This window comes from Pundamilia nyererei, unplaced genomic scaffold (genome assembly GCF_000239375.1).
Source record: "Pundamilia nyererei isolate P.nyererei 1_Seehausen unplaced genomic scaffold, PunNye1.0 scaffold00229, whole genome shotgun sequence".
Taxonomy (NCBI): Eukaryota; Metazoa; Chordata; class Actinopteri; order Cichliformes; family Cichlidae; genus Pundamilia; species Pundamilia nyererei.
Window position 1 is genome coordinate 221359 of NW_005187630.1, and position 11886 is coordinate 233244.

The window sequence follows — 11886 nt, forward strand, 5'->3', positions numbered from 1 at the left end:
ACACACACACACACACACACACACACACACACACACACACACACACACACACACACACACACCTGTCTTTCTCTACTGAAGCTGTGTCTTGAGAACATATTAGTGTTTTACCCTAACCCCCGTCCGACCACATCAGCACTTTTTGCTGAAGGAGGTTATTATGAGTTCACTGGACACCATGTTAGAGGCGTTGGGTCACTTCCTAAGAAGCAAATGTCACACGCTGTCCCTACATCATCGTTTGGCCAATCACTTTTTTATTGTTGGGGTTTTGTCAAATCTCTAACCATCACCTGTCTCCTCAGCTTGCGGGCATTTCAACGCCAAATGTCTGCTTTGAGTTTTCTCTCTTGTGTCTAAAAGGGAGTTCTCAAAATGAGCCTACACAAGCAGAGGAGACCATTTTCCCCAAGAAGGCTGACTTAAATACGATAATAACATGGTTACATCTGTAGTTTTTACATTTCTACATTTTAAAAAGGTAGCTTGAATTAAAATGTAACTTTGCTAACAACTTTCCACCTGTCTGCACTACTGCATACAAACCAACGTACTGGAACTGGAACTGGAGTTAAATTGCAGTGCAGGCTCACTGCCTTCATATTTCTTAACCTAATGATTACTGACTTACTGACAGTAAATGAGTGAGCACAACCAATCAAATCTCAGTTAACACAAGCCAACCTGGCTAGCAAGCTGCATTCATGAAGTGTACAGGCTAATTATTGCCTAACTGACTATAATGCTGAAAATCCACTTAAAAAGATTCGGGCCCCCAGACCTTATGTTTGACACCCCGTTTTGTGCAAGCAGTATCTATTCACATAACTAAAAACATTTAAGATCTTGTAAACAGAGTTATTTCTGCTGTAAAGTTGGACATTTTGATCTGGAACCCTACAGGGCCTGGGATACTTTGGAGCCAGCATCAACTCCCTGCTGGAGGAAGTTTGGCCCTTCAGGCTTAAATACTTAGTCCAGAAAGTTGCTTCATGTGTTCTTGTGAACTAAATTATTCCAGAGCTACTATAAGGGACCGTTTGAATTTTAAATGACTGTTTTAGACGAGCAGACACAACCTTTGAATATTATACCGGACAGACACGTTTTGTTGATACGTGCATGTGGCAAATGGCACGGTGCAGTCGTGGTGGGGCCTGTGAGCTGGGTGTAAGTGAAGCCTTTGTCTGGTCCCAGCAGGCTCTTTACACGTCCAGCTGCTAACTGCAGGATCAGACCCAGAATTATGTTTCCTTGTTGTTGAATGTATGTAGAGTCTTTTCTTGTGCCACAGTGGGACTGAAGGAATGGTGTTTACTGCACAGAGCCAACTGGATTGCACCACTTGCACACACACTGTAACACACACATCCATTCACACACGTTTCCTGAAGTTCGTGTGTGAATCTGGATCTACATTTCATTTCAACATTTAATTATTTTCTGTCTGCATTTATTTATATTTACAAAAACAAAAGAACCGTACTGGAATGTTGTCACTCAATATGAGCGCCATTAGCTGCACAACATGCACACATACGATACACACACACACACATAAATCCACAAATGTACACGCCGACACCCCCCTCCATCCACCGCCTCCTCACCCACTCCCTCATTGGCTGAACGTGTCGTCACGGAGACAACAGCTGTCTCCAGGATGAAGAAGCTACTTTGAGGGTGCCAGCCAGTCTGCAGGCCTGCAACTGGAGAGTCCCACGGGTCCCTCATGGCCTTCAAAGACACACACGTACACACACGCACTGGCAGTGCAACAGGATTAGCGCCCTCTGGAGACGAAAGGGCTTTTTTCGCCTCTGTGCAGAACAGTTTGCTCATGCTTCATGTTTGTCCTCAGTGCAGTGAAGGCCTGAATAATTTGGACTGCTGACAGTCATAGCATTAGTATATATGCTTGATGTAAAGTGATCATATGAAGGTAAACAAGTTCATGCACAGATTGTGTAATAACTGCAATCACGCAGCAGAAAGAATTTGTGTGCTTTTTTATCTTTCTATCCACTAGAATCTTTCTAGTGGAGTTCTCAGAGTTTTCAAGAAGTCTGAACTCTGGGCAAACTTGTGTTTCTTTTTTTTTTCTCCTCTAAGCATAAGATGAAAAAAAGTTTTCCTTCATGGCCTGCAGAACTTTAAAACAAAGATTAAACTTAATTAGAAGATGAGCTGAGCTGCCCTGCCTCTGCAGGAAAAAGGAAAATAGATTTTTCCACAAAAATCCTTTAAAGGGGATTGAATCAGTTTATTTTGCACTGGCGGGCTGTTTCCTGTGATGATATCAAACTGTACAATTACTCAAAGATTTTATCAGTGGACACAAAAAAATTCAAGGACACCATAGATATTTTCAGGATGGGGATTAAAGCTTGGATTCCTGGAATTATAACTTGAAAGATTTTTAAATTTGTTCTTAACTGAAAATTTTAGTTTAACGTGATTAACAACGTAACATACATTTGCTTTATTCTGGTAGTGACTGCATGAAACATTACATGAAAAATCCTTTTAGCATGACACTTTGATTTTTCATAACTAAAACGTTATCATGCTAATGACGAGTGAAAAACAAAGGCTTGTTTGAAGGAGACCACTGTTACCTTGAATTATATATTGTTGTCTTTGAAATCAAAATGAAAGCTGTGTAATACTGAAAGTGTACTTTTGACATGACACACACACACACACACACACACACACACACACACACACACACACACACACACACGCACACTGCTGACTCACCAAAGGGTGGATGTGTGTGTGTTGCATGTGTTGTTTGGGGTCGACTGCAACTGTCAGGACAACGGCCCATCTAATCTGCACCTGCCACTGACACAGCAAATGTATCTACACACACACACACGCACACACTCACACAACCAGCCGTTAGAAGAGACAGACGGAGCCGGTTGCAGGGCATTCTGGGAAATAGTGCTTGGATAACTGGGATCATCTGTACTGATACACGCTACATTTACTGCTTCTTATTTTCCTCCCTTGTCTCCTTCATTTCTGTTGTCTGCTTTTGTCTTCTATCAGCCAGAAACTGATTTTAGTGCCTTTATTGTGTTTGTCATTGAATTATTACAGCAACTTTTTAGTGGATTATTTTGTAATAGTAGGGTGGGAAACCTCCCACAGATTCATTTCTTCATTTAATTTCCTGGTTTGTGCTGTCAGATTCAGTATAAGTAGAATAAACTGAAGATTGAAGCTCATTTCCTTCTGTTTTGTGTGCCGTTGCACTTCATTCATGTTTCTTTTTTCTGTTTTTAATGTTTGCTAATGTTTTTTAGCTCTGAACAAACCCTTGAGTCAGAAAGATTATGAAACAGCTTGTCTTAAAATTTTGAGAGGCAGAAATATTGTGAATGAAACATATGAGATATAAGAAGCTTTACAGTTAAGCTGCAAATTCACGTGTCACATACCAGTTGTTGCATTAGGTTCTAAGAGTTTGTATAAGCAGAAGGATGTAGATTAGTTCAAAATTCAACCCTGGTCACATGTCAGGAAAAACAGCTGTCATGTTGTTTAAATCTTCAGAGCAATAATCTGATCACACACATCCTTTTTATAGTATTCATGTTCTTTCTACATTTCCTCTTAAAGTACAAAGTCAGAGTGACTTCTCAACTCAGGATCTAAGATTTACTTATTGCACCTAAAATCTGTAGTGTCAAACCTCATGTTTACCTAAAAACCTCATTTTAAAAAATCTGTATATTTTTTTGTTTTTTTGGTCTTGTCATGTTGAAAAAAGCTCAGAATGTTCATAAAATACTCAAATTCTGATTCTAACATAACTGTTCATAAAATCTTAAACCTTAAATGTATCTTATGTATCACTCACTCATCTCTGGAAACTGAAAATATCTCTGCGTTTGGCGCGCCTCTAAAACCAAACCCAGGTTGTTGCTGTTAGAAGTGAAAGAAGTCTAAACTATAGTTTGGTCCATCTGTCTAACTCAACTTCTCTAATCTCATTCAGAAAAACAGACACACGCACACACACGTGCGCGCTCACTCACTGTAACTGCACACTCGTGGCTGGATGCTGATTGACAGGCGGGGCAGGTGTGGCCAGTCTGCAGCGGCGACGTCCCACCTGTCAGTTCGACCCCCTCCGTGCCCACAAACACACACACACCCACCCAGCCACCCTTCTTACCCCTTTACCCACCCCCTTGACCCTTGGCCCCGTGACCAACTACCTATCCCTGTGGGCAAGATAACGACCCCCTTGTCGCCCCTGGTAACCATGACCCAGGCCACGGCTGTAGCTTCATAAATAAAACTCAGGCTGTACCTGCCTGCTAGAGCCCACCAAAACTGTTTACAGCCGCCCCATCTCCTATGATCTTTAACCTCTGCACTCACCACACACCCCATTCTGACACCACTGGGAGACGACAGCCTTCATTACAGTGCAGTTCAATCTTTATTTCACCCTGGAAGAACAAATTATTTAAACTTTACCTGAGCAGTCTGAAGTCCTACCAGAGATTAGTTGTCCATGTGTGACTCAAAAGGCTTTTTATCCAGTTTATATGCTTAGATCACATTTGTTTCAGGTTAATTGAAGTGGAGTTTGTGCAGGCATCAAGCTTCTTTTAGTATGACTGTTTGCTGGACATAATATCACTGCAAAGCAGCAGGTAACCTGTTGACTGGAGGATGATCGTCATAGCAGATGGCAGAGATCTGTGTTAAACCTTCAGTTTCTGGCTCTTGCCAGTGATGTTTCATGTAGTTCTGATATTCCAATATGCACAAACTACAATGAAACGTCTACTTCAGTTTTCAGCACAAAAAAAACTGATATAGCACTTATAAATGTGGGAGCATGATTCAGTTAGGATTTTTATTTTGAAAATTTGGATTTTATGGCTTTAAGTGAATCCTGGTAAAGGTAACCACTGGGTGTCGGTGGTCATGTTTATATCCTGTGATGAATTTAAACATCTGTACTTTTGTATTCTGTTCATTTTTTCTAGTGGGATGCTGAATGTCTCAGTATTTCGGTTGGATCTCAGTGGATGTTTTCACAAAAAATTGTCTTTCTTCAAGTTCTTTGAGAGGAAAACGTGTGGTTTTCTTCCAGCTGACAACTGATCTTAAAACAGAGGTTCTGATATAATAACTCCAGAAAAAATACATTGTTAGTTAATTGTTAATGGTTCAGATACACTGGAGATACACAGATACTCAATCCCATGATGCACTGAGTATTTCTTCTTCAGTCACCTTTCTCACTCACTATGTGTTAACAGACCTCTCTGCATTGAATCATATTTGCTATTAATCTCTGTCTCTCTTCCACAGCATGTTTTTTATCCTGTCTTCCTTCTCTCACCAACTGGTCGCAGCAGATGGCCCCGCCCCTCCCTGAGCCTGGTTCTGCCGGAGGTTTCTTCCTGTTAAAAGGGAGTCTTTCCTTCCCACTGTCGCCAAAGTTCTTGCTCATAGGGGGTCATATGATTGTTGGGTTTTTCTCTGTATGTATTCTTGTAGGATCTACGTTACAATATAAAGCACCTTGAGGAAACTGTTGTTGTGATTTGGTGCTGTGTAAATAAAATTGATTTAATTGGAGTATAAGTATTCTATGTGACTAGGGAAATTTGTGGCTTTCCAATTATTGCATTGATTTTTTTTCTCCTAGGGACCAACTGCAAGTAGTTGCAGTGACTTAGTTAAAGATTTGTTAAAGACAGCTCCACTCAGTAATGTGTGGAAAAGTTCAGGAGTACATGAATGAAAATAGCTTAATGGCTTTTGCAACTCAGTGGTGAACACAGAAGCAGGCATGGTTTTATTACTGGAGACAATGGCGTTACTAACATGGAGTTCAGAAGGCATTCTTTTCTTCGTGTTCTGGCTTCATGTCAGAGATGGTGGGTTCATTACCGTCCCAACAGTAAAGTGGAAAGAATGTCTATGTTGGAGCGTTCAGCCTCTTTACCGTGCAGAATCGGTGAGGTAATCCTGGTTTTTAACAAGCACTGACTCTACTCTCGAAGCACGAGGGTGTTTCACAACGATGACTTGTAACTGCAGAGAGGAGACAAATTGCTGCAACAGATTATTCTCTAGAGTCCCACTCACTGGAGGTTTTTACTGTGAGTCATGTGCCGAAACCGGCGTGCTTTCAATCTGTAACACGGGGGTGGTGGCTTAAGGGGGGGGGGGGGGGGGGGGGGGGGGGGGGGGGGGGGGGAGTATCATCAGGCCGATTAAAGTTGAACAAGTAATCTGTAAGTGGAATCAAAGCTCTCTAGAAGTCTCAGTTCCAAGACATTTAATGTCTTTAAATTTAAATGTTAGGGTTAGGGTCAGAGTCAGCGGGCTCAACAGTTTATTTTATATTGTGAACTTCTGTTGTTTACTTGCTTGTACACTTATTTCCTTAGGACTTGTATCAATCTACTTTGGCTGGTATCAACTCCGATGTCCCCTCTGTCAGCTGAAAACTGATCACCACTCAACATGACTCAACATGCCACAGAGGGCCAGGACAGTGAACAAGGAGAGTGTGCCCAAAGCTGTGACCTGACACAATAAGTATAATATTAGTCTGTATTTGGAACTCAAATAAGTTCATATAATGTCATAGAGTGAACTAGTTATATTATTTTAGTATTTTCCTTTGATCCCAGTGAACATCATCCCTTGGATGTCCTCCTTGGATTTTCCAGAAAAGAGGAAGTTTATATGAATCAGAATCAGAATACTTTATTAATGATGTGGTTACAGTTGCTCTAAGATGGTAAGACCAGTAACCAACTAAACTAAATTAAGTAATACATTACTTAACAAAGCTGCAAAATATAACAAAATGGCTCTGATATGAATTTTTTCACATTACCATTCAGATGATAATGGTGATGGTACCGTGTCAGATAATCCAGACACTCTCACTTGTGGGATGAACAAGAAACTGATGAAAACATCCAGGTTTGTTGTGTTTACAGGTGAGAGTTGCTCCATGAAGTTTACAAAGTGTCTTATTTTCCTTAACACCAGATGTGAAATGAGTTCATATGTCTGCTGTTTTCTTCCTCCCAACCACTGACATGTTGTTGTATTTTCACGAGAAACTGCAAGCTAGGCAGATCAAACCTGGAATTGTAACTGGATCACTTTCAAACACGTCCTGCCTTTTCTACAAACCTTAATTACACTGATCGGCTCTCATCTCTCCAGAATATTTCCTTCTTGTGTTTATTTGTTGACCAAAGTGTTAATACATATTATTTAGTTATTGTCTTGTTTTCGTGAGACGAAAAAGGTCCTTGACAAAAACTATTGGTCAATGAGATTAACAATGCAGTCCACACAAAGTTCACCATGAAAAAATGAGACAAAGTGTAGATGTATGTAAATGGTATAAACAAGGTGTAATAGTATGTATACATTGAGTGGATGTTGCGTGGCCTTTCGCAACCACCCAATGACCAAATTAGTTTCGTGCTTTGCTCCAGTGGGGGTGCACTGTTGTACTTGGAAGTATCTTAAACATCTGTCCATTTAAGGTCCAGTTTCAGCCACCAAACCTGCAAAGCTCCCCCAGTAAAATAACTGTACTGTATAAAGTGCAGTATATGGCCTCAGCAGGAGGTTCTGTGATCTTATTGGATGGGGTTTGCCTCTCTCTGCAGATCCCCATTGGTCATTTGTGATGATACCTAGACATGCAACTTCTTAATATGTATATTTTTATACAGTACATTTGCTATTTATTTAGTGATGCCTACATAAGGTGAGGACCTCTTTCTGTACTGCATTGTATGTTTCATTAAAATTCTCTCTTTGTAATTTGAATTACTTGCACAGCAAGAAAATCTAAACTGCGTTGTGTGTTTTTTCCAAACAGACGGTGACTTTTTAAAAAGCATTTTTAAGACTTTGCATCTCAGTCTCTGATTCTAACATGGCTGCTTCACCATGAACGTTTAAGATTTAAGTTTGGGATCTAATGAGAGGCTAACCTAAATGCTAAAAACAATACATTAAAAATAAAACCAGGATGTATGATCATAGCTGGAGTTATGAGATTCTCTGGATCTGAAATCGTAACAGATGTGCAATTAAAATCAAATAGGTGGAAAAATAAAGCTCTTTATCAAACCTTTTTTAAAGGCCTTTATAACCAAATTTAAATAGAAACATTGAAGCGAAGCATTAACTGTACTGTAAATAAAAACAGTTACTGCTGTTGAGAGAACTCGACTTCTCTCTTAAAAAGAAGCAAAAAGAAGTAAAGAAATTCCTTAAAAGTTGGATAGTGTTTCATTGTCCAACCAAGCCCTCTTACCTCAGCCTTCATCTTTTTTGGGGGTCATGACGGCCTTGGCCCGGCACGCCGTGGCTCTGCCGGCCCGCAGGCGTTTGCCCCGCGAGGGATTATCCAACCACACCCGGAAAAGACGTGTGAAATTGTGACGGGCACGAAAATAAAATGACAAAGTTTGCGAGGCAGTACATAAAGAAGCGTGTTAGCTGTTGGCACGCACGCTGCTGCGTAAGCCGATATGTATCCGTGTGTGTGTAGATGCCCCGTTGGTGGTTGGGCCAACTGTGAGGCCGGTGTGAGTCAGTGGGTTTTCAGCTGCAAAGAGCTGTGATCACAGCTAATAGCAGGTGCTCTGAGTGGGAAACGTGATCAGATCAGCACGCTGCAGCTGTATGCTGTAATTGATTAGAGTGAGTTTTACGACAGTAAGACCTCAGGCATGCAATCAGTCGGTAGCTCTTAATACCAAGACTTCACCCCGTAAATACCTTGGACCTACTTTTAACTCATTGTGAAATGTAAATGATGCAAGAAAGACTGAGAGGGTGCTGACTGACAAGCGTGTGAGTCATGGCGAGACCTTGTTAGATTTTATTCATGTTTAGGAAAGAATTGTGGCAGAGGTTATGGATTTTGATATGACTCGTATCTTGTGTGTGTGTGTGTGTGTGTGTGTGTGTGTGTGTGTGTGTGTCTCTCTAGATGTTTACATTCGGTTTCAGTTCAAGGTTTAAAATTTCCCCGACAGCAGCACAACATCTCTTTGATCACAGACGAAAAGCTGTTCAAAGTTTTTATTTTCTAATTTTTAATAACTCAGACACGCTGATTGTGATTTCTTTTTATTAGGATGGGGGTTAGTTGCTAGGAGAAACATTAAAGCAAATCACACACTGAGCAACTACCTGAAGCCTTTCTCTAGAGTCATTTTTGAAGTTCTGGATTTGGCAGTGATTGTGATGTACAAATCTATAACTAAGGTCTTCCAGCTTTCAAGTGACAGCTGTGTTTATACAAATACAATCCAGCTTAAAATCACTGAAGTACATTCAAAACACCAGTTGTAGTGGGAATGCTGTGCTGTGGTCAGCTTCTTGAACAATGTTGAACAACACTTACTTTAAGAGAAATTTGTCATGATTCGACTGTGAGCAGCAGGTAGAGAAAGTCCCAAACGCAGACTCATAGGCGGAACGTGAACTCAAAACACAGCTTTAATTGCTGAGAATGGAAAATAATACAAACTATACTGAGAAAATAATATCAAGTAAACACAGGGCGAAGAACACAAGGAAATGCACAACCATCAGGAAGATCACGACACAGGACCGAGGGAGACGCTGACATAAATACACAGAAGGATAACGAGGAACGTGAGAACACACGGGGAACACAGCTGACACGAATTAACAAGACGCCACAGGGGAAGTACACCGAACATGAAAACATGAGACTTTCACAATAAAACAGGAAACGGTGGAACATTACACAGGAATGGGGGGAAAGGCAAATGAGAGGGAGCGAGGGGACATGAGGGAGCATGAGAGGGAGGACGGGAGAGAGACATGACACAAAAGGAGACAAAACATCATAACATGACACGAGAACAGAACACTCGGGAAAACAAGAAGGTCTAGGAGATAAACATAGATGGAATGACACACACAAGGACGGGAGCATGGGCACAGGAAAGGCACACACATACACACAGAAGGGGACACAGAGGGCAAAGACACATGGGGAGCCTCAATGTACAAAAGTTAACATGGAAACAACTCAGGATTACCAATGTAAACCATAACACAAGAGGTCATAAAAACACAAGAAACACAAAATGCTGTGTCAAAATGATCCAGAACGATGACAAAATTACCACAAAACGCAGATTTTTATACAGTTTTATCCAACGACTGGCAGAGCTGTTGGCTGCTTTGCTTTTCATGTACTGAAAGGCTCTGACAAATCAGTTCCACCATCATTGTCCCCGGAGTAGAGGGTCACAGAGACACGAAGCTATGATGAGTTTATCCTCAGGGATCAGGGAAATCACTTTGATATCAACATGATGACTCACAACACTGCAAAATACCAGTCAAGTTTCTGGCACTTTACATTGTCACCACATCACTATGTGTCATCATGCATACATGGATCTCATTTCAGTGTCTGTGTTAGTCATTTTTCTTTGCTTTCTTATGACAGCCTTTGATTTTTTTTTTCTTTCTCCAACTGTTCTCATAAAGGTCAGGTGGCATGTGCTCAGAGATGACCACGAGAGCGTCCTGAAGTAGTGGCCATTGCAGTTCCTCTAATGGCCACTACTCCAAAGAAACTCTTGGGTGTTCTGACATGAGCTGGAAAAGAACTATGTTTTCCAGTGAAATTTAAATACATGGCATTAACCGACATGGACTTTTTTATCTGGCCTACGATGCTGATCCATTTTTTCCCAGTCCTTATTTATTTATGAGCCTTATTTATGTTAGTGATCTGTGTCACCATGCATTTGTTTTTGTAGAAAGAGCTCAACTCTATTGGAATTTTGTTTTTGAAGATTTCTATAAATACTTGTGAATTGTGGATGTTGGCATACTAACAGACTGAACTATGATGATAAATGTGTGAATTACAGCGTCTAAACACCACTGTGTCCAAGCACAGTTAAACAGCTAGCACGCCTGAGTGTTGATATAGTTGAACACTGATGCTAAATTGGATCAGGTGGGGAATGCTTTGATATACCTGGCTTTCTAAGGCAGATGCAACTTGTAACCTTTGTGATAAGACTTATGTCCTAATCCTGCTAATGCACATTACACAATGCACAGACCAAAACTCCAACTGCCTTCTTTTATTATGCTAGTACATCTGGGTTTTTGCATAACGACCAAAACTAGCACCATTAACCAACAATGCACCGTGAGGTCAGTTTCATAATAATTAATATGTAAACTGTGACAACAACATTACCATCCTTCCAGCAGACAAGGGTAGGTGCACAGTTTTGCTAAACCAGGAAGACTAGCATGAGAATACTTTGTTACTGCTCGGTGACAAAAACACTTATGAGCCCCTGAATCAGACCCAGGTAGCGGTTACCTGAAAAGAGCCATAGATTATCTAAAGCGGTTAGAACAGGACAGCGCTGTTGACCGGCCCTCGTACCACAGATTGTACCCAGACGAATCTACATCAAGTCTGTACGGTTTTGACTTTGAGGTTTGAACCACGATGAAGCTCAACTGTCAGTCCTGGAATATTTTCTCAGGTTTTCAAATCACTTCTCCCGTGGGGGTGCATCAGTCTGCCAAACTTCGCTAAGAGGTTTTAAATCACAAATCATGGGAAACACGTCAGCTACAAAGCACTTAGGGGGAAAAGTAATATGCACTGACCTACCCATTTAGCTGCCATTAGAGTTAGTAAATACCTTCAATGCTATTAGTTTTGTGACAGTAAAAGGAAAAAAGCCTTTCTTGGCCCATTTCTCTACAAAAAACAAACCTAATTACTACTACTTTTTTTTTTACTTATAGTGAATTTGTGGTGTTGAAGCTGGAATTCATGTT